Raw genomic sequence first — 25139 nt, forward strand, 5'->3', positions numbered from 1 at the left:
GATCATTGTGCATTAATTCAGCAACCGTTAGCCGAGCACGGCGTAGTCTATGCATTGTGCGTCGCCTGTGCATCAACTGAGTGTCCTCCAACCTTGGAGACTATTCTGCCTTTGTCAGGTGCAGCTACATAATTCATGGCAACCATGGAGACACTATGGCATGTACTGTGCAACTGCAGAGTGCTGTGCATTTCTACGGCATCCTGTGGCGTTGTCCGCAATTTCCTGCTTGCATAAGGGATGCAGAATGGATTCCTTCCCTGTGTAATGGGGGCCTTGGTGTGCAGTGAAAAGTTTCACTTAAAAACTATTTTTATAGGGATGCACCCTACCCCACCCCCCAAACAATTGAGGGCTTAAAAAAAAAAAATAAATAAATAAAAAGGTGATTTCCCCACCCATTTCTTACCATAGCATTTCCAAAAAAAATCTGAGATGTGGCGTATCATACACTTAAGCACTAGCACAGTCCATCTCTGGTGTTCCAAGCCTTGTTAAATAGTTGTTATCATGTTAACAGCCTGACTGAAGCTTCTTTGACTAATAGAAATAACTTCTGCCACCCTTCACCCACACACAACTTATTTGAGGGAGAAAAGTAAAAAAAAAAAAAAAAAGCCATTTTGTTGCAATATCCTAAAGCGAAAACTAATATGCAGTGAAAAGTGAAAATTGCTACATGACACAGCAATAACCACCAGTTTTTCTATACATTAATTGTGGAGTATCCACTCAAATGGCTAGATTTCAGAACATGCTCCAGACTGGCCATCTCCGAGTTACTTCACAATTTCAAAAATTCTTATTCCCAGTAAACAGGGCAAAAAATTTCAGGATTACATCTTCATTACTTTTTGTAGCAGCATAGTGGCCAAATTATGAATGCACTTTCAAACCAGAAGAATAATTTCAAAATAGTGGAATGTGGGTTATTATAATTAATATTATGTACAAAACATCGTGTGGTGGTTGGGGACAGAGCCTCTGGATTGGCAGACCGGGGTGGTGGTCCCTCTGTTTAAGAAGGGGGACCGGATGGTGTGTTCCAACTACAGGGGGATCACACTCCTCAGCCTCCCCGGTAAGGTCTACTCCAGAGTACTGGAGAGGAGAATTCGACCGATAGTCGAACCTCGGATTCAGGAGGAGCAGTGTGGTTTTCGTCCTGGTCGCAACACACTGGACCAGCTCTACACGCTCCATCGAGTGCTCGAAGGTTCATGGGAGTTCACCCAACCAGTCCACATGTGCTTTGTGGATCTGGAGAAGGCGTTTGACCGTGTCCCTCTGGGCACCCTGTGGGGGGTGCTCCGGAAGTACGGGGTCCAGGGTCCTTTGCTAAGGGCTATCTGGTCCCTGTACGACCACAGCAGGAGCTTGGTTCGCATTGCCGGTAGTAAGTCAAACCTGTTTTCCAGTGCACGTTGGCCTCCGCCTCAGCTCGAGTTGCTGCCCTCGCAACCCAACTCAGGATAAAGCGGAAGAAAATGGATGGATGGATGGATATTATGTGCAAAACAATGTCTTTAAAATTTCTTCAAAAGTGGACGTGCGCTACTTGCCTATTCTTTAAAACAAAAAATTGATCACAAAAAAGTGGACGTGCGCTATGGAAGATCTAAAATAGACCAACTGCCTATTTAAAGCAAAACAGCGTCATAATGTACTTTTAAACATGTGCTGCTGTACACAGATAATCCCCTCCGCCAAGAACATAATAAACTCATCTGCGTTTAATTATTTGTCTGTTAACAGGATTACGTCAAAACCACAGCACGGATTTTGATTAAATATTTCAGCACAAACAGATATTTGGCCATAGAAGACTCCATTAAATTTTGGTGGTGATACAGATCAGAGAATCAGAATCGCCTTTATTGTCATTGTAATTTGCATTACGAGATTTGAGTGCAACTCCAAAAAGGTGCTTTCCGTGGTGCGAGTAATTTTTAGCCAATATAAAAGATAGTGAAATTTAACTGTAAATTATTCAGAGTATATGTACAACTAATATAACCATAAGTTAAAATAAAATAAAATAAAACGTGGACCAAGTAAAATGTAAAACGAGAATTATATACAACTGTGGAATCATACTGCACATGGTTTACAGATACTGCACAAGAAACTTGAAAGGTGCGGATTAGAGTGATTTGTTATTGTTCAGTGCAGTAATCGCTCTCGGGAGAAAGCTGTCCCTGAGTCTGTTTGTCCTAGTCCTTGATTGACCTATACTGTCGGCCGGAGGGTAGTAGGTCAAACAGGTGGTTGCTGGGGTGGGATGTGTCTTTGCTGATGCTGGCAGCTCTGCTGAGGTAGCGAGAGCTGGCAATGTCTTCCAGGCTGGGCAGATAGCAACCAGTGATCCCCTGGGCCATTTTGATCACCCTCTGCAGTGCTCTCCTGTCTGCTGCTGAGCACCCCCCGTACCACGCTGTGATGCAGTACGTCAGGATGCTCTTGATGGTGGCTCTGTAGAACAACACCAGCAGCTTCTCCTCCAGACTGTTTCTCCTGAGCACCCTCAGGAAGTGGAGTCCCTGCTGGGCTTTCTTCACCACCACTGTGGTGTTGGCAGTCCAGGAGAGGCTGTCAGAGAGCTGCACTTCCAGGAACCTGATGGAGCTGACCCTTTCCACACAGTCCCCATGGATGTTTCTTTTTATATAGGCTTTGAAGGATTGTGTCAAAACTACTTCACAGAGTCTCACCAGATTTGCACCACAGATACATATTACGCCACTATTAAATTTTGGAGGTGATCTAGGTCAAGTTTCACTTTATAGGCTTTTAAGGATTACCTCAAAACTACTTGGATTCTCACCAAATTTACACCAGTGACTCTCTCAAACAACACCACAGCTCTTCTCTTGGCACTCTGCCATTAGCTTTCAAGTCCACAAACAAAGTACATCTCCTGGCCTTGTCTACACTTTTCAATCATCACTCTCAGAGCAAATATAGAATCTGCAGTGCTTAGTCTGAGTGTAATTTAAAGCTGTTCATGTCAAACCATAGAAAATTCTTCTATGGGCAATTCCGCGCGAAGTGGACAAATGAAAAAAATGTAAAAGTCATCAGTATTTGACTGGCATCAGTTGGGATGATAAGTCTAAGGTCTATACCTCATTTATTCATGGAGATGAATTTATTTGAGTATGTGTTTTTTTCAGCAGGAGATCATCATGCTACTGAAAAGTAAAAAAATAAAATTGAAATAAAGGGTTAATCTACTCAGACCCTAACACTTAAAGACAACAGTAATTTAAAGTGTTTTATGCTTACTGAAAGGTTCAAGGCCTTGTCTAATGATTTCACAAACATTCAATCCCAGATATTTGTCGGTATTTCTGAAAATGTATTTCCTGGCATTGAAGTAAAATATGTAATGTCAGTGACAAAAAAGTTCTATGTTTATGTTGCAAAAATGCCTTTGGAGATATTAATGTGACCTATTAATTTCTCCTACTAAGCACTGGGAGAAGCCTGTTGAGTACTTGTTTCAAGCTCTGAGTTTTACGTATGAAGTTATGAGGGTGTAAAGTTCGTAACTTCAGTGACGTGTAACGTCAGTGACACTAAAACTTGGATGGTTAAGAGGAGTGACTGACATCAACTGTTGAAACAATGGATAATTATCGTCATCAACACAAGATGGCAGCACATTGGAAACAGCAGCAAGTTAGCCTGTTTACAGCTGCACTGTACTACTCGGGCGAACGTCATGCTAAAGTTATCGCTTCCGATAATCTGACTCACCAAAGAGACTGATTGCTTATTTGAGCAGACTGCTCAAAGATATGCCAGCATGCAGCGTGTGCAAACAGTCTCAATTTGGTCCGATGGACCATCGGCCCAATTCAAGAACTGCTTCATAGCAGCTTCCATCCCAGTTCTCCAGAAAATGCACAATGTTGATATTGTGTGGAATTTCTTCGCAACATCACATGTAAAGGGGCCGGTGGACGGGATCAGAGGATCAGTAAAGCGCCACGTCTGGATGGCTGTAAAGACTAGAAAGGCAATTGTGAATGATGCTGCCTCATTTGTGGAGGCCTCAAATTCCCCAGATGCAAAGGTCCAGGTCCTTGAAATGTCAGACGCCGACATATCACTGAGGAATAAGAGTCTCAACCTAGATGACGTGTTCTGTAACATGTTCTGGTTTGGAGAAAAAACTGGAAGTACCCATCCTTCTGAATGCCAGGGATTGTACAAGTTTCCAAATTTTCCTGAGTAACATTGTGCAGTGAACAGAGACGATGTTCAGACCGACCATTTCTGACAGAAATGAATGGTTGAAATACTCTTTCTTTATCTTTATTTATTAACTCTTGTTTTGTCTGCTGTTTGAATTTTGACTGTTTACAGACATATCAGAATAGCTAGTAGCAGTAGTAGAATAATAGTAGCTGCATGACTTCAGATTACTTCAATTTATATGACTGATGATTTTGATACATACAAATAGATGTATATATCACTATAGTCAAACATAATTGTTTATCTTAATATTGTCATCATAAATGTGGCTAAAATCAACTTCATATAGTTCTTTATACTTCAATCAAGCCACAGTATAAAGTATGGCACATAATACCTGATTGTTTTCATGCACTCTTTAGATGTTTAGCGGTCAAGAATCTGTAACGTCAGTGACGCGTAACGTCAGTGATGCAATTTTCCGTTCGTACCGAGTTCAGAAATCATTCATTTTGAATGAAAGTATTGTGGATGATTTTGTCAATATGTTGGGTATAAATGAATATCATACTTGGTTTGAACTCATCAATAGTTTGAGGAGAAATTTTGACTAAAGTTGCTTGATTTTTCATGATGTCCTTTTTTCATAATGTCAGTGACGCACCTTTTTCCGCCCTGGCACGAAGCACAGTGGGAACAGTGACCAATTTGTAATACAGTGAGAATAAGTAAAGGTCAATTGTCTCTTACTGTAAAACTCTAGAATGTAAGTAGAGAAACTTGGGAGCTATAGGGCTAAATGTCCGAAAATTCATAACGTCAGTGACGTGGGAATTGCCCCTCAGCATATCCAGTGAATACAGACCAGACTTTCATATGCTGGTATGTAATGTCTATTTCAAAGTCTGTCACTCTATATTTTCAAAATATGAAGAATAATATTAAAATTAATGTAATTAAAGGATTATTAACTGAGTGAGAGGTCTGTATGGGGAAATATCAGACCAAGGTGTTGACAGTACGGACCTCGCTGACGCTCGGGTCCATGGGAAAAACACAGAGCGCGCAAGCGATATTAATAATTTGTTTATTATATGGCTATAATATATATATATATATATATATGCAAACTAACAGTATCGCCTGAATATTCTGCTGACAGTGTTGGGCTTGTTCGCTTTCTTCACCTCCACTAGCTTAACAGATGGTCCGGTCGTTCGCTGGTAAGCTTTCAATCTGTGTGGTTTTTTTTTCCGATGCTGTTTAGATATTTATGGAGTACGTTCATGTCCGACTTGGTTTTTCTAATCATGTTTTTAGCTTCCTGGTTTGGAACGAAAATATGCGTTGAGGATCAATTGCCATGGTAACCAGTCTGATATGGGAAAATATCCGACCAGCAATCAGCCAGTCACAGCACATTTAGTGTCACAAGAATATAATAATTCCATATACAACCCCTGGCAAAACTTATGGAATCACCGGCCTCGGAGGATGTTCATTCAGTTGTTTAATTTTGTAGAAAAAAAGCAGATCACAGACATGACACAAAACTAAAGTCATTTCAAATGGCAACTTTCTGCCTTTAAGAAACACTATAAGAAATCAGGAAAAAAAATTGTGGCAGTCAGTAACGGTTACTTTTTTAGACCAAGCAGAGGGAAAAAAATATGGAATCACTCAATTCTGAGGAAAAAATTATGGAATCGTGAAAAACAAAAGAACGCTCCAACACATCACTAATATTTTGTTGCACCACCTCTGGCTTTTATAACAGCTTGCAGTCTCTGAGGCATGGACTTAATGAGTGACAAACAGTACTCTTCATCAATCTGGCTCCAACTTTCTCTGATTGCTGTTGCCAGATCAGCTTTGCAGGTTGGAGCCTTGTCATGGACCATTTTCTTCAACTTCCACTAAAGATTTTCAATTGGATTAAGATCCGGACTATTTGCAGGCCATGACATTGACCCTATGTGTCTTTTTGCAAGGAATGTTTTCACAGTTTTTGCTCTATGGCAAGATGCATTATCATCTTGAAAAATGATTTCATCATCCCCAAACATCCTTTCAATTGATGGGATAAGAAAAGTGTCCAAAATGTCAACGTAAACTTGTGCATTTATTGATGACGTAATGACAGCCATCTCCCCAGTGCCTTTACCTGACATGTAGCCCCATATCATCAATGACTGTGGAAATGTACATGTTCTCTTCAGGCAGTCATCTTTATAAATCTCATTGGAACCGCACCAAACAAAAGTTCCAGCATCATCACCTTGCCCAATGCAGATTCGAGATTCATCACTGAATATGACTTTCATCCAGTCATCCACAGTCCACGATTGCTTTTCCTTAGCCCATTGTAACCTTGTTTTTTCTGTTTAGGTGTTAATGATGGCTTTCGTTAGCTTTTCTGTATGTAAAGCCCATTTTCCTTTAGGCGGTTTCTTACAGTTCGGTCACAGACGTTGACTCCAGTTTCCTCCCATTCGTTCCTCATTTGTTTTGTTGTGCATTTTCAATTTTTGAGACATATTGCTTTAAGTTTTCTGTCTTGATGCTTTGATGTCTTCGTTGGTCTACCAGTATGTTTGCCTTTAACAACCTTCCAATGTTGTTTGTATTTGGTCCAGACTTTAGACACAGCTGACTGTGAACAACCAACATCTTTTGCAACATTGCGTGATGATTTACCCTCTTTTAAGAGTTTGATAATCCTCTCCTTTGTTTCAATTGACATCTCTCGTGTTGGAGCCATGATTCATGTCAGTCCACTTGGTGCAACAGCTCTCCAAGGTGTGATCACTCCTTTTCAGATGCAGACTATTGAGCAGATCTGATTTGATGCAGGTGTTAATTCTGGGGATGAAAATTTACAGGGTGATTCCATAATTTATTCCTCAGAATTGAGTGAGTCTATTTTTTTTCCCTCTGCTTGGTCTAAAAAAGTAACCGTTACTGACTGCCACAATTTTTTTCCTGATTTCTTATAGTGTTTCTTAAAGCCAGGAAAGTTGCCATTTGAAATGACTTTAGTTTTGTGTCATGTCTGTAATCTGCTTTTTTTCTACAAAATTAAACAACTGAATGAACATCCTCCGAGGCCGGTGATTCCATAATTATTGCCAGGGGTTGTATTACATCAAACACCACCAAAGTCGACAGAAACATTCTCTTTCATGTAGAAAAGAAGTGTTTAATTTCTTTTTACATTTGGTCCATCTTTACTGTCTTTTTAATTTTTCAAAATAAGACTTGTAGTATGAAAGGGGGCATGGCCCACACTGTACAACTTTTCAAGATGAAATTTTTTTGCATGATAAAGATCTGTTCATATTAATTAAATACCAAGAATTACATTTATTCACCTGCAGGTGACACGAATAAAGGAAAATGCATTTTGGACTGAAAAACCCATTGCAAAAATCTGTTAACATTCAAACAGTTAATCAAAATTTATACATTCCCACAATGTTTAAGTGTACTGAATGCTCTACAATGTGCTACACCCATTTTTGCCTTTTAATTTTTTTTTATGTGAAACTGCAGCAAATGTAAACCCTACCTATTCATCCTCTGCCTTGACCAGGACTCTCATCTGCACCAAGAGTTGCACATACATTCAGCGGACACTCAATGGCTTACGTTATTAAGATGAGTTTGACTCGTAGCAGTCACAGCAGGAAGGCTTTTACATCTTCAAAAAGTCAGTCCAATAAACACAAATCATGGTCCAATGACACAGATAAAAGATCAAAAACTTGCCTGCCAAATTTAATAGCAGTCAGTCGCAAGTTGGTGCCACAAAGGGGAAAGTAATAATCTGAATTTATGTGCATAGAAAAGCATAAAATTCATACCTTGGCAACGTATCCATCAAAAACCATCAGTTCCATAGGGAAAAGGGGGGGAAGATATTTTTGTGTGTAATTTGCATAATGAGGCAATCCTCACCGAATTGTAGGGTTCAACTCAGACATGATCCCCAATCATACCAGGTGAATTTCGTGCAATTCAGTGCATCTTCAGATTATTTTTTGCACTTGTGGAACCCCTAGTGACAAATGTTTACAAGATTTGGTACACAGTCTTTGCACGTTCTATATCCCTGTGATAAGTTACATGCTATAGGAGGTACTGCTGCAAAGATATGTTAAACTTTCTGTTTGACTACTCCCTGTTCTCCTTTATTAAGCTGGCATCTTTCCGAGCTATCATGTACCTTTTAATAACTTAAGCTCTAAATAGCCCATTGATTGGACTTGCAAAAACTGGTGTTGATCAAAGTGATGGCCTGGAGTGAGAAAGATTTTAAAGGTTTTACACATGCTGGAATACTGTGTAAAAACAGAAAAACAGAAAAGGATGCGCCTACATCACAAGATTTGCAACACTCCAAAGAATGCAGGGATATATGAATACTGATTGTGTCTGTACGATCGTGGGAGAGTAAGTCAAAAAATACATTTTCCTTTATTACAGCTCGACCTGGAGGTGAAAAAAAAATGTAAAACTTAATATGCCACTAAAGTGATGTGGTCTACATCATTCCCCAAAATTTCAGCTTGATAAACTGAATGGCGTTAGCCTCACCCACTTTTCTAATTAAAAAGCCAATATGCCACACCCCTTTCAACAATCACAATGTACTTATGCATTTCAATTAAGAGTTTCCCCAAGACTACCCTTATGAAATCTGGTGCAACTCCAATTAGCCAATTTGGAGATATAAACTTTAGACGTTTATGGTGCTCCCTAGCAACCAACAGAGAAGAAATTAATCTGGCTTCCTGGTTTGTGTCATTCTTATTCAAGATCCTGACTTTCAGCTGGATTGATTTACTCAGAGCCATATTTAAGAACTAGAGTCCACAGTTGCACTGAGACGTGTCCCAGCAAGGAGGCGTGGCCGCCATTTTGGATCAGGGCAACTCACTGGGCAGCACACACTGATGCTCAAAGAAATTCATCAAGAAACAGGTGCAAAATGCTGGAAAACTACACATGTTGGCAATGTCACACAAACGGAGGAAGAATGGAGACAAATTTCCTTCGCAAGCAGTTTTGGTTATTCTTGTTACTTTTTCCCGTGACTTTTGGGTAATAAACTGGTGTATATCATGCCTGTGTGCCAAATCTGAGGATTTAGTAACTACCTGGGATTTTATTCAAAGCCGAATTTATTCAGTACTATCTAAAATTGGATTTAATTAATGCAGATGTTGTAAATAAATTAATGCGGCCTGTGTGCCCATCTGGACTGTGTGATATTGTGCCTTCAGTCTACAGAATTTTGGAAGCGGAAAATATCAGATCTGCTTAAATTTTCAATACTAAACAAAGTAAAATAGTTTTGTAGCTGATGACACATTTGGTTTCATAACAATTGGTTGATGAAACCATTCGCTCATAGAATCAGAAATCGTTTACAGCTGCAGGTGTCTCGTCTGCGTCACACAGCGAGTTAAGTATTTGGAATCCTCTCAAAGTTATTTATAGCTCATGCCACGTTCACGTCGGACGCCAAGCGACGCCACAAATTCACATACCTCGCCTGGCGATAGACGCGCCACCATCGCCCGGTGTGTTGCTCTGCTTGAGCCGCGTTCACACCGGATGCCACACGACACCACAAATTCATAATTGCTGCAGTAGCTTGCGGCTGGATGGACGGCCTCTTTCAGCAGTACTTCTGCCTCGTTGAGGGCCTCCTGTCCCGTTCGCAGCGTACAGTGAATGAAGAAAAAAAAAAAAAAAAAAAAACTGGCTGCTGCTGCAGTTCCTCGCTCTCCCCTACAACTCTGTCATAATTGTGTTATAAACCAGTCACCATTTGTTTTATTATACTTCTGTGTAGTTAATAAAATTATCTTCATGGACAATTCATTCGCGAGCACATGCGAAAAAAAAAAAACTGGCTGCTGCTGCAGTTCATCGCTCTCCCCTCAAACTCTGTCATAATTGTGTTAAATAAATGAAGGGCAAAAGGGTCTTAAGTCCTGCTCACAGGTTGGCTGCCAGAGACAGGACATGTCCAAGTATAAACTCCAGACATCTCCACGTCACTACATATCCAGTCCCTGATTGGTCATCGCGGCACGGCAAGACGAAAACGTTCAGATTTTTCAACATGAGGAAGAGGGCGATGTGACACGATGCCGCGCCCCAATCGCTCAAAATCACTTTATTCGCGTCTATCTCGTCGCACTGCGTGGCTTGGACTTATGTGGCGCCCCGACGTGTCCTTCCATAGGGATTACATGGAACCTCTCGCCGCCATCGCTCGCATGCCGTCCGGTGTGAACGTGGCATCAGAGAGAGAGAGAGAGAGAGAGAGCACAGCGCGTGTCAGTGAAAGAACAAAAACTGTCAAAGTCTTCCAATAAAAAGAGCTCCTTCTGCCTGCGTAGCTAGTGACACATTAAGGCTTTATTTTACAGATGAAAGCCTTCATGTTTCCAAAGTTTGCTTAAATAAGCCGCAAAGACGGTGTGAGAGTGACGAGTCTCTCGTTCACTCAAAGACAGAGAGAGAGACTGACTACATGCTGTAAAAAAGCAGCAAAGCAATTCTAATCAACGATCATCTTCACCACACAGCTTCAGTGAAACAATAAAGTGTGAAAAACTGATTCAGAAAGTTTTTCCACCAAGGGTTCCAACTTCTTTACTACTTACATAAGTATTTTTTAAATTTTCTATTATTATTGTTTATGCACCAATGACACCAGATCAAATTACTTGTATGTGAGAACTTACTTTGCAATAAATTTGATTCTGATTTGACAATCAAATGAGTCCAGATTTACCTCTTGTTCAAACAAGACAATTAGGGGTTATATTGTTTTTAAAAAGTATACAATCCCACTCAGAAATGTTAAAAAGGAAAAACCTAAACTGTTAACATGCCTGTCTTACTGGATTAAAGGTACAGTGTGTCATTTTTGAAGAGGAGAGCAAATGCTATGTCCATCAGACAATGTGTTTTTAAACTTTTCAATGTTATTTATTTTATTAACTTAGACCGAAACATGCAAAAAATAACTGATATTACAACACAAGTGTCATTTTTTTTGTCTATTATTCTTGCTTTCAATGCATCTAAAACCAGTCAAAATGACTTGCAACGCGCGTGTACAGATGAGCTTGTGCTGCTGAATGGAATGTGGGGGTGTCAGCGTAAGTTTAATACTTTCCTTACATATCCAGGTAAGAATGGTATTTAACATGTATTTTGCAAGCTTTTTATCATGCATGTTTGCTCACGTATCTGCATTGAAAATGCACATGAAACATTTACATATGGGCACTTCAATATTTTGACCGGTTAGGAGGTCACGTGTCATATCGCTGTCCATGAAAGGACATCCGCGTAAGGTAGACAGCATTGGGAGTGTGGCCTAGTTCTTAAATAGGATTAGATTTGTTTAAATTTTTTGTGTCTGAGTTACATATGTGCAGGGTTTTGTATCAGTTCTGAAAAACGTCACCGCCACAGCTTCTACAGTCCAAGTCTGGAGTATTGCATTTAGTGGGAGAGAGAGAGAGAGGGGAAAATAAAAGAGGCTCCCAGTCCATTCGGGCTTGAACCCATAATGAAGGGGAAAAACTGAGCAGCGACACGCCAAATGCAGCTGAAACACTGCCTGGTGGTCAATACACACAAGCAAGACTGTTCATGTGATGCCACGTTTCCGACGTGACATGACCGTGCCATTTACACAGCGATCCTGAGCAAAAAGTGAGAAGCCAAAAGAACTTTCTCTTTTTTAATTTTTGTGATATTGGTGATTTAAAAATTGGATGCAGCACTGATTTCACTTGATACAGAAAAAAGATGCTAGCTCAATAAGTCATGGCTTATATATATATATATATATATATATATAGTATATATATATATATATGGGGGGGCACTGCAGTCTGAGATAGTGACAGTAAAAAGAGAGACAGGGTCAGAACAGAGATGGGGAGAGATACGCAGCAAAGACATTGCCCGATCAGAACTCCAAACCGGGGGACGCTGCTACCCGCACACTGTAGCATGTAGTATGCACCTTAGGGCCCTCTCACACCGTGACGATTTAGCCAGCGTATATTGACGTATGAAAAATACAAGCCCAATTCCAATGAAGTTGGGACATTGTGTAAAATATAAATAAAAACATAATACAGTGATTTGCAAATCCTCTTCAACCTATATTCAATTGAATACACCACAAAGACAAGATATTTAATGTTCAAACTGATAGACTTGTTTTTGTGCAAATATTGCTCATTTTGAAATGGATGCCTGCAACACGTTTCAAATGAAGCTGGGACAGTGGTATGTTTACCACCTTTCCTTCTAACAACACTCAATAAGCATTTGGGAACTGAGGACACTAATTGTTGAAGCTTTGTAGGTGGAATTCTTTCCACATTCTTGCTTGATGTACGACTTCAATTGTTCAACAGTCGGGGATTCTCCGTTGTCGTAATTTGCGCTTTATAATGCGCCACACATTTTCAATGGGCGACAGACCTGGACTGCAGGCAGGCCAGTCTAGTACCTGCACTCTTTTACTACGATGCCACGCTGTTGTAACACAGATGCAGAAAGTGGCTGGCATGTCTTGCTGAAATAAGGAGGGACGTCCCTGAAAAAGGCATTGCTTGGATGGCAGCATGTTGTTGCTCTAAAACCTGGATGTACCTTTCAGCATTGATGGTGCCATCACAGATGTGTAAGTTGCCCATGCCATGAGCACTAACACACCCCATACATCACAGATGCTGGTCTTTTGAACTTTGCGCTGGTAACAATCTGAATGGTCTTTTCCCAGTCTTTGTCTGGAGACAAAACGTCCATGATGTTCCAAAAACAATGTGAAACTTGGACTCATCAGACCACAGCTCACTTTTCCACTTTGCGTCTGTCCATTTCAAATTAGTATGGGCCCAGAGAAGGCGGTGCATTTCTGGATATTGTTGATGTATAGCTTTTGCTTTGCATGGTAGAGTTTTAACTTGCACTTGTAGATGTAGCGACGAACTGTGTTACTGACAATGGTTTTCTGAAGTGTTCCCGAACCCACCAACGGTAAGATCCTTTACACAATGATGTAGGTTTTTAATGCAGTGGCCGCCTGAGGGATCCAAGGTCATGGGCATTCAATGTTGGCTTCGGCCTTGCCACTTACATGTAGAAAGTTCTCCAGATTCTCTGACCTTCTGAGATATATATGGCTGTACATGATGGAATCCCTAAATTCCTTGCATTGAATGTTAAGAAACATTGCTCTTAAACTGTTGGACTATTTTTTTATGCAGTTGTTCACAAAGTGGTGATCCTCATCCCATCTTTCCTTGTGAACAGCTGAGCCTTTTGGGGATGCTCCCTTTTATACCCAATCGTGACACTCACCTGTTTCCAATTAGGTGTTCTTTGAGCATTCATCAAACTTTCCCAGTCTTTTGTTGCCCCCATCCCAATTTTTTTTGAAATGTGTTGCAGGCATCCATTTCAAAATGAGCAAATATTTGCACAAAACAAAGTCTAGCAGTTTGAACAGTAAAGATCTTGTCTTTGTTGTGTATTTCAATTGAATATAGGTTGAAGATGATTTGCAAATCATTGCATTCTGTTTTTATTTACATTTTACACAACGTCCCCACTTAATTGGAATTGGGGTTGTACAACCGAATACGCTGGATGCGTTGAATAAGTTATTGCAGCTGTCCGGTCGATATGGTACAAGTTTGAACAACTTAAGTCTGGCTTGGTTTGCTCCACTGGCAGAACCCTTTTTTTTTTTGGCAGGTGGACCACATAGATATTGACAAGCACGTCACTAAGCAAGCATGCGCAGTCTCGTGGCCTCTCCCCTTCACACGGAGGTTAAACAGAGTAATTTAACCTTTTTTTATTTAAATTTTGTCTTGGTGGATCATGGGATTTATTTTCATTGCATGCAGAATGCAGAAGAATCAACTGATGCCTGCAGTAAACGCCAACGTGAATGAATGAGATGCTGTGACCCTTTCAAGTTTTAAAATAAGTTAATTGTCTTGTTGAGGCACAAAGCACTGGCATCCTCTTCTTCAGGCTGAGAAATGCACAAAACACATAGGGACTTCTTTTAAAATGCTACATTTCTTCAGCTACAACAAAGGAACTTAAGTATCTTAAGACAAACGTTTTCTAAAATCAGGACGCTTTATGTGGATAAGTTTTCTTCAGGCTGTGATGATGAATCCAACTGAAGCAAACAGGCAAGATTAAGACTTTATATTTATTCAGTGTGTGAATGGTTTTAATATTTGTAACACATGGAAGTGTTTGCATGAGGACTGCAAATTTCAGATGTTCAGCCAATCAATGGACAGCATCAATGGGCGTATTTCAACTCATGAGTAACTTACAAGAAACGTGCATCAACAATCGCAAAATTTACCTACAACTTATGGCCCACATATGCGGGACGTATGATACGTTTGTTGGTATGCGTCAAAAATATTGTGCTTGCCCAAAACTTTGACATATTCACCGTATATCAGCATGCTTCAACGTGCTCTTAACTTATACAAAACTTACCCATAACTTATTAGACGTACGCTTGCATATGCCAGCGTTTTAATACGGTCAGCACACACTGGCTAAATCATCAAGATGTGACAGGGGTGTTAACCACTCATCCACAGCCTCCCCCAACTAGACATAACTTTTGAACTGTTCACAGTAGATGCATGAAATAATGTTCAGGAACTGTTCTTAGGTACAAGATGTCTACTGTGTATTTGCCAGGCTATACCTTGTTGAAAACTATATGCCTGTGGTACTAACACTTGTGTAGACTTATCATCTTTATATTATTATGTTGTTTGATTTCCTGTTTTCTGTTTCTTGAGCTTTGTAAAACCTTGCAATTGTTAGAATGGCCCAAGCAGTGGGTTACCTCTTGAGTCTGGTCTGCTTGAAGTTTTTTCCTTAGTATCATCAGAGGGAGTTTTTCCTTACTACTGTCACCTGTGTGTTTGCTCTAAAGGTTGATAAGGTTAGACCTTACTTGTGTGAAGCACCTTGAGGCAGCTTTGTTATGATTTGGTGCTGTATAAGCAAAATAAATTGATACTGAAATTGTAATATATTAAATGTTTGTGCTTGGAGCAAAAATTTGGCCCACTGTATCTCCACATTGCAGTGCATTAGAGCCTTCAAATTTTCTTATTTACTTCTCATATTGTAATAGTTGGGCATCAAAGTCCAACCCATCATCCACATCATGACACTGGGGTCACATATTAAATAGGGAATAGTGAAATACGGTGGGGACCTTGTGTACTGTGTGGCCGCTACGGTAGCCGTGAAGGCCCAACAGGAACCCTGCACAAGAGGTGGCTAACGGGGCTCTGGTGAAACAAGAAGTCAATGTGTTTGTCAAGAACCATGTGTTTGTTGGTGTGCAATGACATTCCTACGTTAAACGAACCCATGCACAGGTGTTTCTGGATCAACCCTGGATGTAGAACTCCACCATCCTGTCCAGGAATCATCCAAGAGACTGTCTTCCTCGTTACAGATGGATTGCCACGTCTATAGGGGTGGCTAAGTACAAGGTGTATTAGAAAAGTATCCAACCTTATTTTTTTTCAAAAACCATATGGATTTGAATCACGTGTGATTGCGTCAGCCAAGCTTGAACCTTCGTGCGCATGCGTGAATTTTTTCATGCCTGTCGGTTGCGTCATTCGCCTGTGAGCAGGCTTTGAGTGAGGAGTGGTCCACCCCTCTCATCGTTTAAGGATGGCCCAGAGCGACTGGTGGTGCGCCGCGCTCCGAAGCCGCCATCCACAGGCTGAACAACCATTTCATTTCTAAACGGATGGCTGTGTGGATCCGTGACCATTGTGTGCAATTTTTCTGGTTATCACAAGAGCTGGACATCAACCATTTTCCGGCAGATTTCACTTTTAACAAGAGATTTTGTCATGGAAAGCCGAGCGGAGGCTTCGCGCCTCACGATGGATTCGCTACTGGAACGAGACAAAACCACCTCCGTTTTGGTCTCACAGGACGGCTTTGAGATGCGTTCAGACAGCTGTCGATGGTTTTTCCATCGAGTGATTATCCGAGAAATTGTGGATGTGCCTGGACATGCCAGAACATGTCCTGTGAGGCTTCATCACAGTGTTGCTTTGCGCCATGCGTAACCGCCGCGACACGTGAAGCCTCTGCTCCTCTTTCCATGACAAAAACTCCTGTAACAGTGGAATGTGCCGTTCATTTCCAAACTGGACGCTGTGTTTTATCCGGGATGTCATCTGGCTAGCACAGGAATTGTGAAAAGACGGGGACATCAGCACTTTTTCGGCACATTGAGACAGACGTGCGGAGGAATTCCGCGCGGATGGTCACGGATCCATACAGCCATCCGTTTAGAAATGAAATGGTCGCTCAGCCTGTGGATGGAGGCTTCGAAGCGTGCCGCACCACCAGTCGCTCTGGGCCATCCTTAAAGCGACAGTAACACTCCGTAATCTCTTTGAAGCCCATAAAATTTTCACCAAAAACCATCTGAATTTCTCGAATGGTGTCCACTTTGATGTCCCTCACAGTTTATGAAAAAATTTTGATCAAGCAAAGCGGCAGTCTCTGAGCCATTCCTAAACAATGAAAAAGACGACGAGAGGGGTGGACCACTCCTCACTCAAAGCCTGCTCACAGGCGAATGACGCAACCGACAGGCGTGAAAAAACTCACGCATGCGCACGAAGGTTCAAGCTTGGCTGACGCAATCACACGTGATTCAAATCCATATGGTTTTTGAAAAAAAAATAAGGTCGGATACTTTTCTAATAGACCTCGTATTATTCGCAACAAAATTGAATTTCTTCATTTATGAGGCATTAAACATGAAAATTAAAAAATAATTTCACACCAATATTTCAAATGCATGCTGCTGATGTATAATTGACATAAAAAGAACTATACCGCTGAAAAGAGCATGTCTTCATGAATACAGGCACAAATATTAAGGTAGTATCATGTCATTGTTTTCTCAAAGAGAGAAAAAAAATTATTTCTTTTAGCAAAATTCTCACCACTACAGTACTTCATCATGACAAATAAATGACAAAATTTGAAAGATCTGATGGGTTTCAATGTGGAGATACAGAGGGCAAAAATCCCTCTGAAGCACTTTAAAAAAAAAAAAGTTTTCAGCAAGCTTGTATTAACACTGGAGAATACGTAACTGTGGCTAAGAAAAACTGAAAATTGTTTATTTGAGACTGTTTGTCTTTTCTGTTTGGTCAAACCAAAGTAGCCGTGTGAAAGCTGTCACGGCCCATGGCCTGGACCAAAGCAGCAAAATTTGGTCCAACCAAAATAAGTGGTCTCTATCTGGATGGTCCAGTGCATTTGCAGTGTGAAAAAAACTTTTTGGTTAGTTAAGACTTTTGGACCAATTACAGGATGATGAGGCAGGTGATATTCACCCATTAAACAGCAGCAGAAGAAAAAAAAACAAAGAATGTAATTAATTTACCTGATTAAAATCGGGTGATTCTCTGCACTGTTGTCCGTCTTTTCTCCTCGTTAAAGATAAAACATCCGTTTTGTCGTGGTCACTGCAGCAGGTGGTAAAAGTTGAAAATTTTAAACTTTTGATGGCAAGCGCCATCACATGCTGCTGGTGAAAATACCATAACACTAATAGTGTATTTACAATAAAAGGAATCCAGTCATTTTTCTGTGTTCAAACAAACTATACACCAATTTGACAACAAGTCAATGTCAGACGCATGCACATCTAAAAGCCAATCAATGTCAAGTGTGGGGAGACGCAGGCTACACAGAACACGATGTCAGGATGTAAATACACCAGGAATAGCTCTTTAGAGTCATGGCAACATTGCAATGTGATTCCAAACTAATAGGACCAAATGTATACAAACATGGACCTTGGATCAGACCTGGTTCTGGAAAAATGCCCTGACTAAAAACAGCACCTTTTTCTGTAGTGCTCATTTTTAAAATAAAATCAGTGCCACACCCCATTTTCAAAGCCCCAATATATCAAAAAACAAAAAAACAAAACACTAATGACAATTAAGGCTTAGACTTTGTATGTTGTTTACTGGGAATAATATTATGAAATAATAATATGAAAGTATGGACTAACTGGACATGGCCAGTTGGAAAGGCTCCAGTGATCTGCTATGGACTGACATGTCCTAATGTCATGACATGACTGACAAACGCACTGGCAACCTGTACAAAGCTGTATTAGAAATACAAAATTCTATTCGTATGCAGCACTTCTGATTGGTCAATATAGATCACGTGATTATGACAGTATGCACCTTTACTTGTCTAGGGCTAAAATTACCTTCAGAAGTGATCATCTTAAATGCTTTCTGTAGTTCCAAAATCTTTGTAACATCTATCTTTCTAACTTTGCAGTAGTTAATTACTACATGAAGCAGGAAAAAGAAGCTTTAATACAACCCCAATTCCAATGAAGTTGGGACATTGTATAAAATGTAAATAAAAACAGAGTACAATGATTTGCAAATCCTCTTCAACCTATATTCAATTGAATACACCACAAAGACAAGATATTTAATGCTCAAACTGATAAACTTTATTGTTTTTGTACAAATAATTGTTCATTTTGAAATGGATGCCTGCAACACATTTCAAAAACGTTGGGACAGTGGCAACAAAAGACTTGGAAAATTGATGAATGCTCAAAGAACACCTAATTGGAAACAAGTGAATGTCATGATTGGGTATAAAAGGAGCATCCCCAAAAGGCTCAGCCGTTCACAAGCAAAGATGGGGCAAGGATCACCACTTTGTGAACAAGTGCGTGAAAAAAGAGCCCAACAGTTTAAGAACAATGTTTCTCAATGTTCAATTGCAAGGAATTTAGGAATTCCATCATATAAACAGCTTGGGACTCCGACGAGCACGGTCGCATCTCCTCCACTCTCCCTTATCTCTGTTCTCTGCTTTAACCTTCAAGTCCCTACTTCACCAGACTGTGAATTCTTCAAATTAATGGATACTGGATCTACTGGACTACTACGGATTAACCATGGAATTGATCAGCTGGTCTCTGAACGCTACTGACACCATTTTTTCTACAAGAAGGTCAGGACCGGGGGATCCTACCTGCCCAGATGGAACGTATCTTGCGGGCTATGTTCTCAACTCCTGGAGTTCCTGGTGTGTGGCATGCTTGGAGCCTTTCTCCGTTGAGGACAGTCCGAGGATTTATTCATTTTGGTCTTTATGGTAGCAGGGCTGGTACTTTTTGGCTTATGTGCTGCCCTGATCTACCGGAAAATTGGCAAGACAGCGGCACCAAGAACCACGGCCCCTCGCTTGTCCGTCATGATTAACGACGTTGGCAAGGCAGTGCATTCTCAGACTGCGATGACTCGAACTCAGACACAAATTGGATGACATCTGGAGCAGATGCGTGCCTTGCAGTTGAAGTTGAAGATTTAGAGGCCGGTGAATATTCTTAATTCATAATTGGGATTTTGTTGTTCAAGTGGAACTGTTAAAAGTGTTTTTCTCTGCTCAAATCATAACATTACAGGCTTATCAAGCCTGAAGGTCAAATTGCCCAACTGTTTTCCCTCCAGAGGAATTTATTCGGCCTGGGGATCATTTGGCTGTTTCTTATCTCAACTCGCAAAGACAAACTGCTTTTCACAGGACTGAAGCATGCTCCATTCCCTCCCCCCCACCCCCCTATCCCCAATCAACATCTGCTAACATCACTCCTTTCCCCTTCTGCGGGAGCGGTGCAGTTTTAGCTGCAGCCCCCGTTCTTCCCCCCAAGCCGACGGCGGCACATCTCAGGGTTGCTGCGTGGCCTTGACCCACTTGCCTCAATTCAAATAACAGACTTCTTCAAACTTAGTGCACATAAACACTGTCAAATGTGTATGTGCTGTCTTTAATTCTGATGTGTGCCATTATTACGGTAAACAAGTAATAATTGTGGACTAATTGCTGCCTGAGTTAACTTGAGTGTAAACATAATTTCTCCACTGTGAGATCAACAAAGTATATCTCATCTCATCTACAGTCCATAATATAATCAGAAGATTCAGAGAATCTGGAGAATGTTCTACACATAAGCGGCAAAGCAAAAAACCAACACTGAATGCCCGTGACCTTCTATCCCTCAGGCAGCACTGTATTAAAAACCGACATCAATGTGTAAAGGATCTAACTTTGCATGGGCTCAGGAACACTTCAGAAAACTATTGTCAGTTAACAGTTCGTTGCTGCATCTACAAGTGCAACTTAAAACTCTACCATGCAAAGCAAAAGCCATACATCAACAACATCCAGAAACGCCACCACCTTGTCTGGGCCCAAGCTCATTTGAAATGGACAGACACAAAGTGGAAAAGCGTGCTGTGGTCTGATGAGTCCACATTTCAAATTCTTTTTGAAAATCATGGACATCTGTTCTCGGACAAAAGAGGAAAAGGACCATCCAGATTGTTACCAGTGCAAAGTTCAAAAGCCAGCATCTGTGATGGTATAGGGGTGTGTTAGTGCCCACGGCATGGACAACTTACACATCTGTGATGGCACCGTCAATGCTGAAAGGTACATCCAGGTTTTGGAGCAACACATGCCATCCAAGCAACGTCTTTTTCAGAAACGTCCCTGCTTATTCAGCAAGACAATGCCAAGCCACATTCTGCACGTGTTACAACAGCCTGGCTTCGTAGTAAAAGAGTGTGGGTACTAGACTGGCCTGCCTGCAGTCCAGACCTGTCGCCCATAGAAAATGCGTGGCGCATTATGAAGCACAAAATACGACAACGGAGACCCCGAACTGTTGAACAACTGAAGTCGTACATCAAGCAAGAATGGGAAAGAATTCCACCTACAAAGCTTCAACAATTAGTGTCCTCAGTTCCAAAACACAGTGTTGTTAGAAGGAAAGGTGATGTAACACAGTGATACACATACCACTGTCACAGCTTTTTTGAAAGTTGTTGCAGGCATCCATTTCAAAATGAGCATATATTTGCACAAAAACAATAAAGTTTATCAGTCTGAACATTAAATATATTGTCTTTGTGGTGTATTCAATTGACTATAGGTTGAAGAGGATTTGCAAATCATTGTATTCTGTTTTCATTTACATTTTATACAGCGTTCCAACTTCTTTGGAATTGGGGTTGTATGAATGGGATTTGAACCAAAGGCTAAAGATTAAAAATCTGACATCCTACCACTTATGCTATCACATTCTAGAGGAACTCATAGCGTAGTCACCATACATGCTAGCGGAGAAACCCTATTCTTGACGGTGGGTACACATTACTTCCAGCGAAGTGGCGAATTCGAAGGTAAGAATTCGTACTTCAGTGCCTGACTGCTCGGTGAAAACACAGTCAGGCTGTATGCTGTTTGCTCGGTTACGAAAGACCTAGATGTGATCAAATTCCCATATGCCCGCCCCTGCCTATACTTAATCTAAAATCTAATCCTGCTTCTGTATTTAACACCTGACCATCAACCATATGGAAAGCCACTTTGTACTTCAAACATGATCCCGGGAGTTGGCGTGATAGTCAGATGTCACGTGTTGTGCAGCTGCCTGGTGAACGGTTCAAGAATGTGCATCCATACCAAATTACAATTTTCACATTTAAAAGTTGTGGTCAGTGCAGGGAGCAAACACGCACTAGCACAAACGTTACTCAGTAAGGCAACTATGGACCTACAGTAACTTGTTGAGAATGTGTATGATGTGACCCCTTTAAATATGCAACCTAGCCCATCACCTCCACAAACAGCCTGAAGGCATCAGAATCAAACAACAAAGTGGCAGTTCGAACAAAAACTAAATATGTGACTTAAGATCACGCACACTGCAGGAAAGTTGTACTTCATTGCATTGCACGGGTGTGTCTATTTTTCTTGTCACTGAATGAGCAATCTGCTACAATAGATGCAGGCCTCATGGTACCCGCAAGGAGGGGGGTGTTTTGCATTTCCATTCAAAATCCGGCAATATTTCTACATTTACCAGATAATAAACCTATGTAAACACAGACATTAGCCGTCAAGGTGTATGCTGTGGCTTTAGTCGATCAATGTACCTTAAAATAAGAACAGTGTGTAGATAATTCCTCCTTAACGCAACACCCGTAACATCAACAAATGAACCACTTTTTGCATTGTTAGCGGCAGCGCGTCGGGATGCACGAGCGCTTTGTGCACATGGCAAAAGCAACACGAAAGAGCTTGTTTAATGAAGACCTATTATATACACGAACACACATTCACGATGCTCTATTGAAAAAGTGTGTCGCTTACAAATTACAAAATCATCCAGCTGTTGAAGAGTTTAGCGCGACGAGCAGCGAGCTAATTTAGCTACTGTGATGTTAGCTAGCGTTAGCCTGAACGCCTACACCGGTAACTAGTCCGCAACACAAATATGTCACACAGTCTCGCTAGATTTGCTGATAAACGTGCATTTCACTTGATCTCATAACGGTAATTGAGCACCAGATTGTTATTTCATACCTTTAATCGTTTTAGCCGAAATTCCTCTGAATCCGCCATGTTTTAATTACGTTGCAGGCGCCGCGCCTCCTCATAGCGCGAGCCGAGAGCAAACTACCGACAGTCACAGACGGCCAACAATACATCTGTATGAAGCCGCTTCCGCCTGTTAAATAATAATAACATAACAATAATAATAATAATAACAATATACACACACACTTTCAATCAGACCTATTCAACCCCCTCACCTCAACACCTGTGGCAACAAACTTTGAAAAAGTAATGCAATTACTAATTACTGATTACTCCTTGAAAAAGTAACTTATGATTACTCAGTTTTAAAAGTAACTAAGTTGGATTACTAGTTACTTTATTAGTTACTTTCAGCAGCTGCTGACAACACCCCCCTGCCACCTCAAAATGAAAATGATAACCTATTTTGCCTATAGGTGCAGTCAGGCCTACGTCACTTCCGCTTAGTTACAGCCGGCATTTTGGATCACCACTGAAAACAAACTGTATGCTAGAGGTGGGCGATACCGGGAATTTTGGTCTTGATCTGATACCAAGTAAATACAGGCCCAGTATCGCCGATATCGATACCAGTACCGATACTTTTTCATATTTAAGCTTCATAGATCCAAAGGAATCAAAGACCTAGGATAGAATTTTGCCAAACATTTTACGTGACAACAAAATACTTTATTATCACAATCAACATTTTTGTTTAATTAAAAAAAATAAATTACTCAACACAACTTAAAACAAAATCTCCTGAGGTAGAGGGCTGACAAACCGCAATATACATCACGTGGTGCCGCAACAACAAAAGACTTGGGGGGGGGGGGTGCACTGCTGTGTGTTGTGTGACACAGTGCAGCGCTGTTCTTACAGACAGAGAGTAGACTTTGATGAATCTGCGTGTGCAGCAGTCAGTGCATGCAAGAGAGAGAAAAAAGCTTGAGTATCGATCTTTTTACACAAGGATCGTTCAATATCAATACCAGCGTTGGTATCGATATTATTGATATTAGGATCGATCCTCCCACCTCTACTGTATGCGCACTCACAACCATTGTTGATATAGTCATCTTTACCGCTGTTTATTCGCAAATGCCTGCTGATTTGGTCATACCAAATGGCGTATAAGTACAGTTGTATGCAAAAGTTTGGGCACCCCTGATAATTTTCATGATTTTCCTTTATAAATCATTGGTTGTTTGAATCAGCAATTTCAGTGAAATATATAGCAGACAAACACAGTGATATTTGAGAAGTGAAATGAAGTTTATAGAATTTACAGAAAGTGTGCAATAATTCTTTAAACAAAATTAGGGAGGTGAAATTTGAGCACCCCAACAGAAAAAAAAAAAATACATTGATATTTAGTAGATCCTCCTTTTGCAGAAATAACAGCCTCTAAACACTTCCTATAGGTTCCAGTTAGATTCTGGATTCTGGTTGAAGGTATTTTGGACCATTCTTCTTTACAAAACATCTCAGGTTTGTTGGTTTCTGAGCATGGACAGCCCAGTTAAAATCACACCACAGATTTTCAATAATATTCAGGTCTGGGGACTGAGATGGCCATTCCAGAATGTTGTACTTGTTCCTCTGCATGAATGCCTTAGTAGATTTTGAGCAGTGTTTATGGTCGTTGTCTTGTTGAAAGATCCAGCCCCGGTGCAACTTCAACTTTGTCACTGATTCATGAACATTGTTTTCAAGAATCTGGTGATATTGATTGGAATCCATGTGACCCTCAACTTTAACAAGATTCCCAGTACCTGAACTGGCCACACAGCACCACAGCATGATGGAACCACCTCCAAATTTTACTGTAGACAGCAAGTGTTTTTCTTGGAATGCTGTGTTATTTTTCAGCCATGCATACAGCCCCTTGTTATGTCCAAATTACTCAATTTTAGTTTCATTAGTCCAGAGCACCAATATTCAAAATGAAGTTGGCTTGTCCAAATGTGCTTTAGCATACCTCAAGCGACTCTGTTTGCGGCATGTACACAGAAAAGGCTTCCTATGCATTACAGCGTTATACAGCATCTCCTTCTGCAAAGTGCGCTGTATAGTTGAACGGTGCACAGTGACACTATCTGCAGCAAGATCATGTTGTAGATCTTTGGAGTAGGTCTGTGGGTTGACTATGACTGTTCTCACCATCCTTCACTTCAGCTTATCTGAGATATTTCTTGGCCTCCCTCTTTGGCCATTAACTACTACTGTGACTGCGGTCTTCCATTTCCTCACTATGTTCCTCACAGTAGAAGCTGACAGCTGAAATTTCTGAGATAGCTTTTTGTATCCTTCCCCTAAACCATGATGTTGAACAATCTTTGTTTTCAGGTCATTTGAGAGTTGTTTAGAGGCTCCCATGT

At 40.7% G+C, this 25139-nt stretch overlaps 1 protein-coding gene across 2 annotated transcripts in view; it reads right to left on the minus strand.

Annotated features, from left to right (window-relative positions):
• LOC117501228 (zinc finger MYM-type protein 4-like) overlaps positions 1 to 22865 on the minus strand; it is a 60087-nt gene extending 37222 nt beyond the window's left edge. Inside the window, exons 1-2 of one of the 2 annotated variants that reach the window (XM_034160089.1) lie at positions 22765 to 22863; positions 17735 to 17816 (exon numbers count right to left, since the gene is read on the minus strand). The gene's annotated coding sequence lies outside the window, so the exon portion shown is untranslated. Of the gene's footprint in view, positions 1 to 17734; positions 17817 to 22764 lie in introns of both variants that reach the window. The other variant, XM_034160090.1, reaches the window with a different exon arrangement.
• Positions 22866 to 25139: the final 2274 nt, after the last annotated feature.

The sequence above is a fragment of the Thalassophryne amazonica genome, chromosome 19 (genome assembly GCF_902500255.1).
Source record: "Thalassophryne amazonica chromosome 19, fThaAma1.1, whole genome shotgun sequence".
NCBI classification, from domain to species: domain Eukaryota; kingdom Metazoa; phylum Chordata; class Actinopteri; order Batrachoidiformes; family Batrachoididae; genus Thalassophryne; species Thalassophryne amazonica.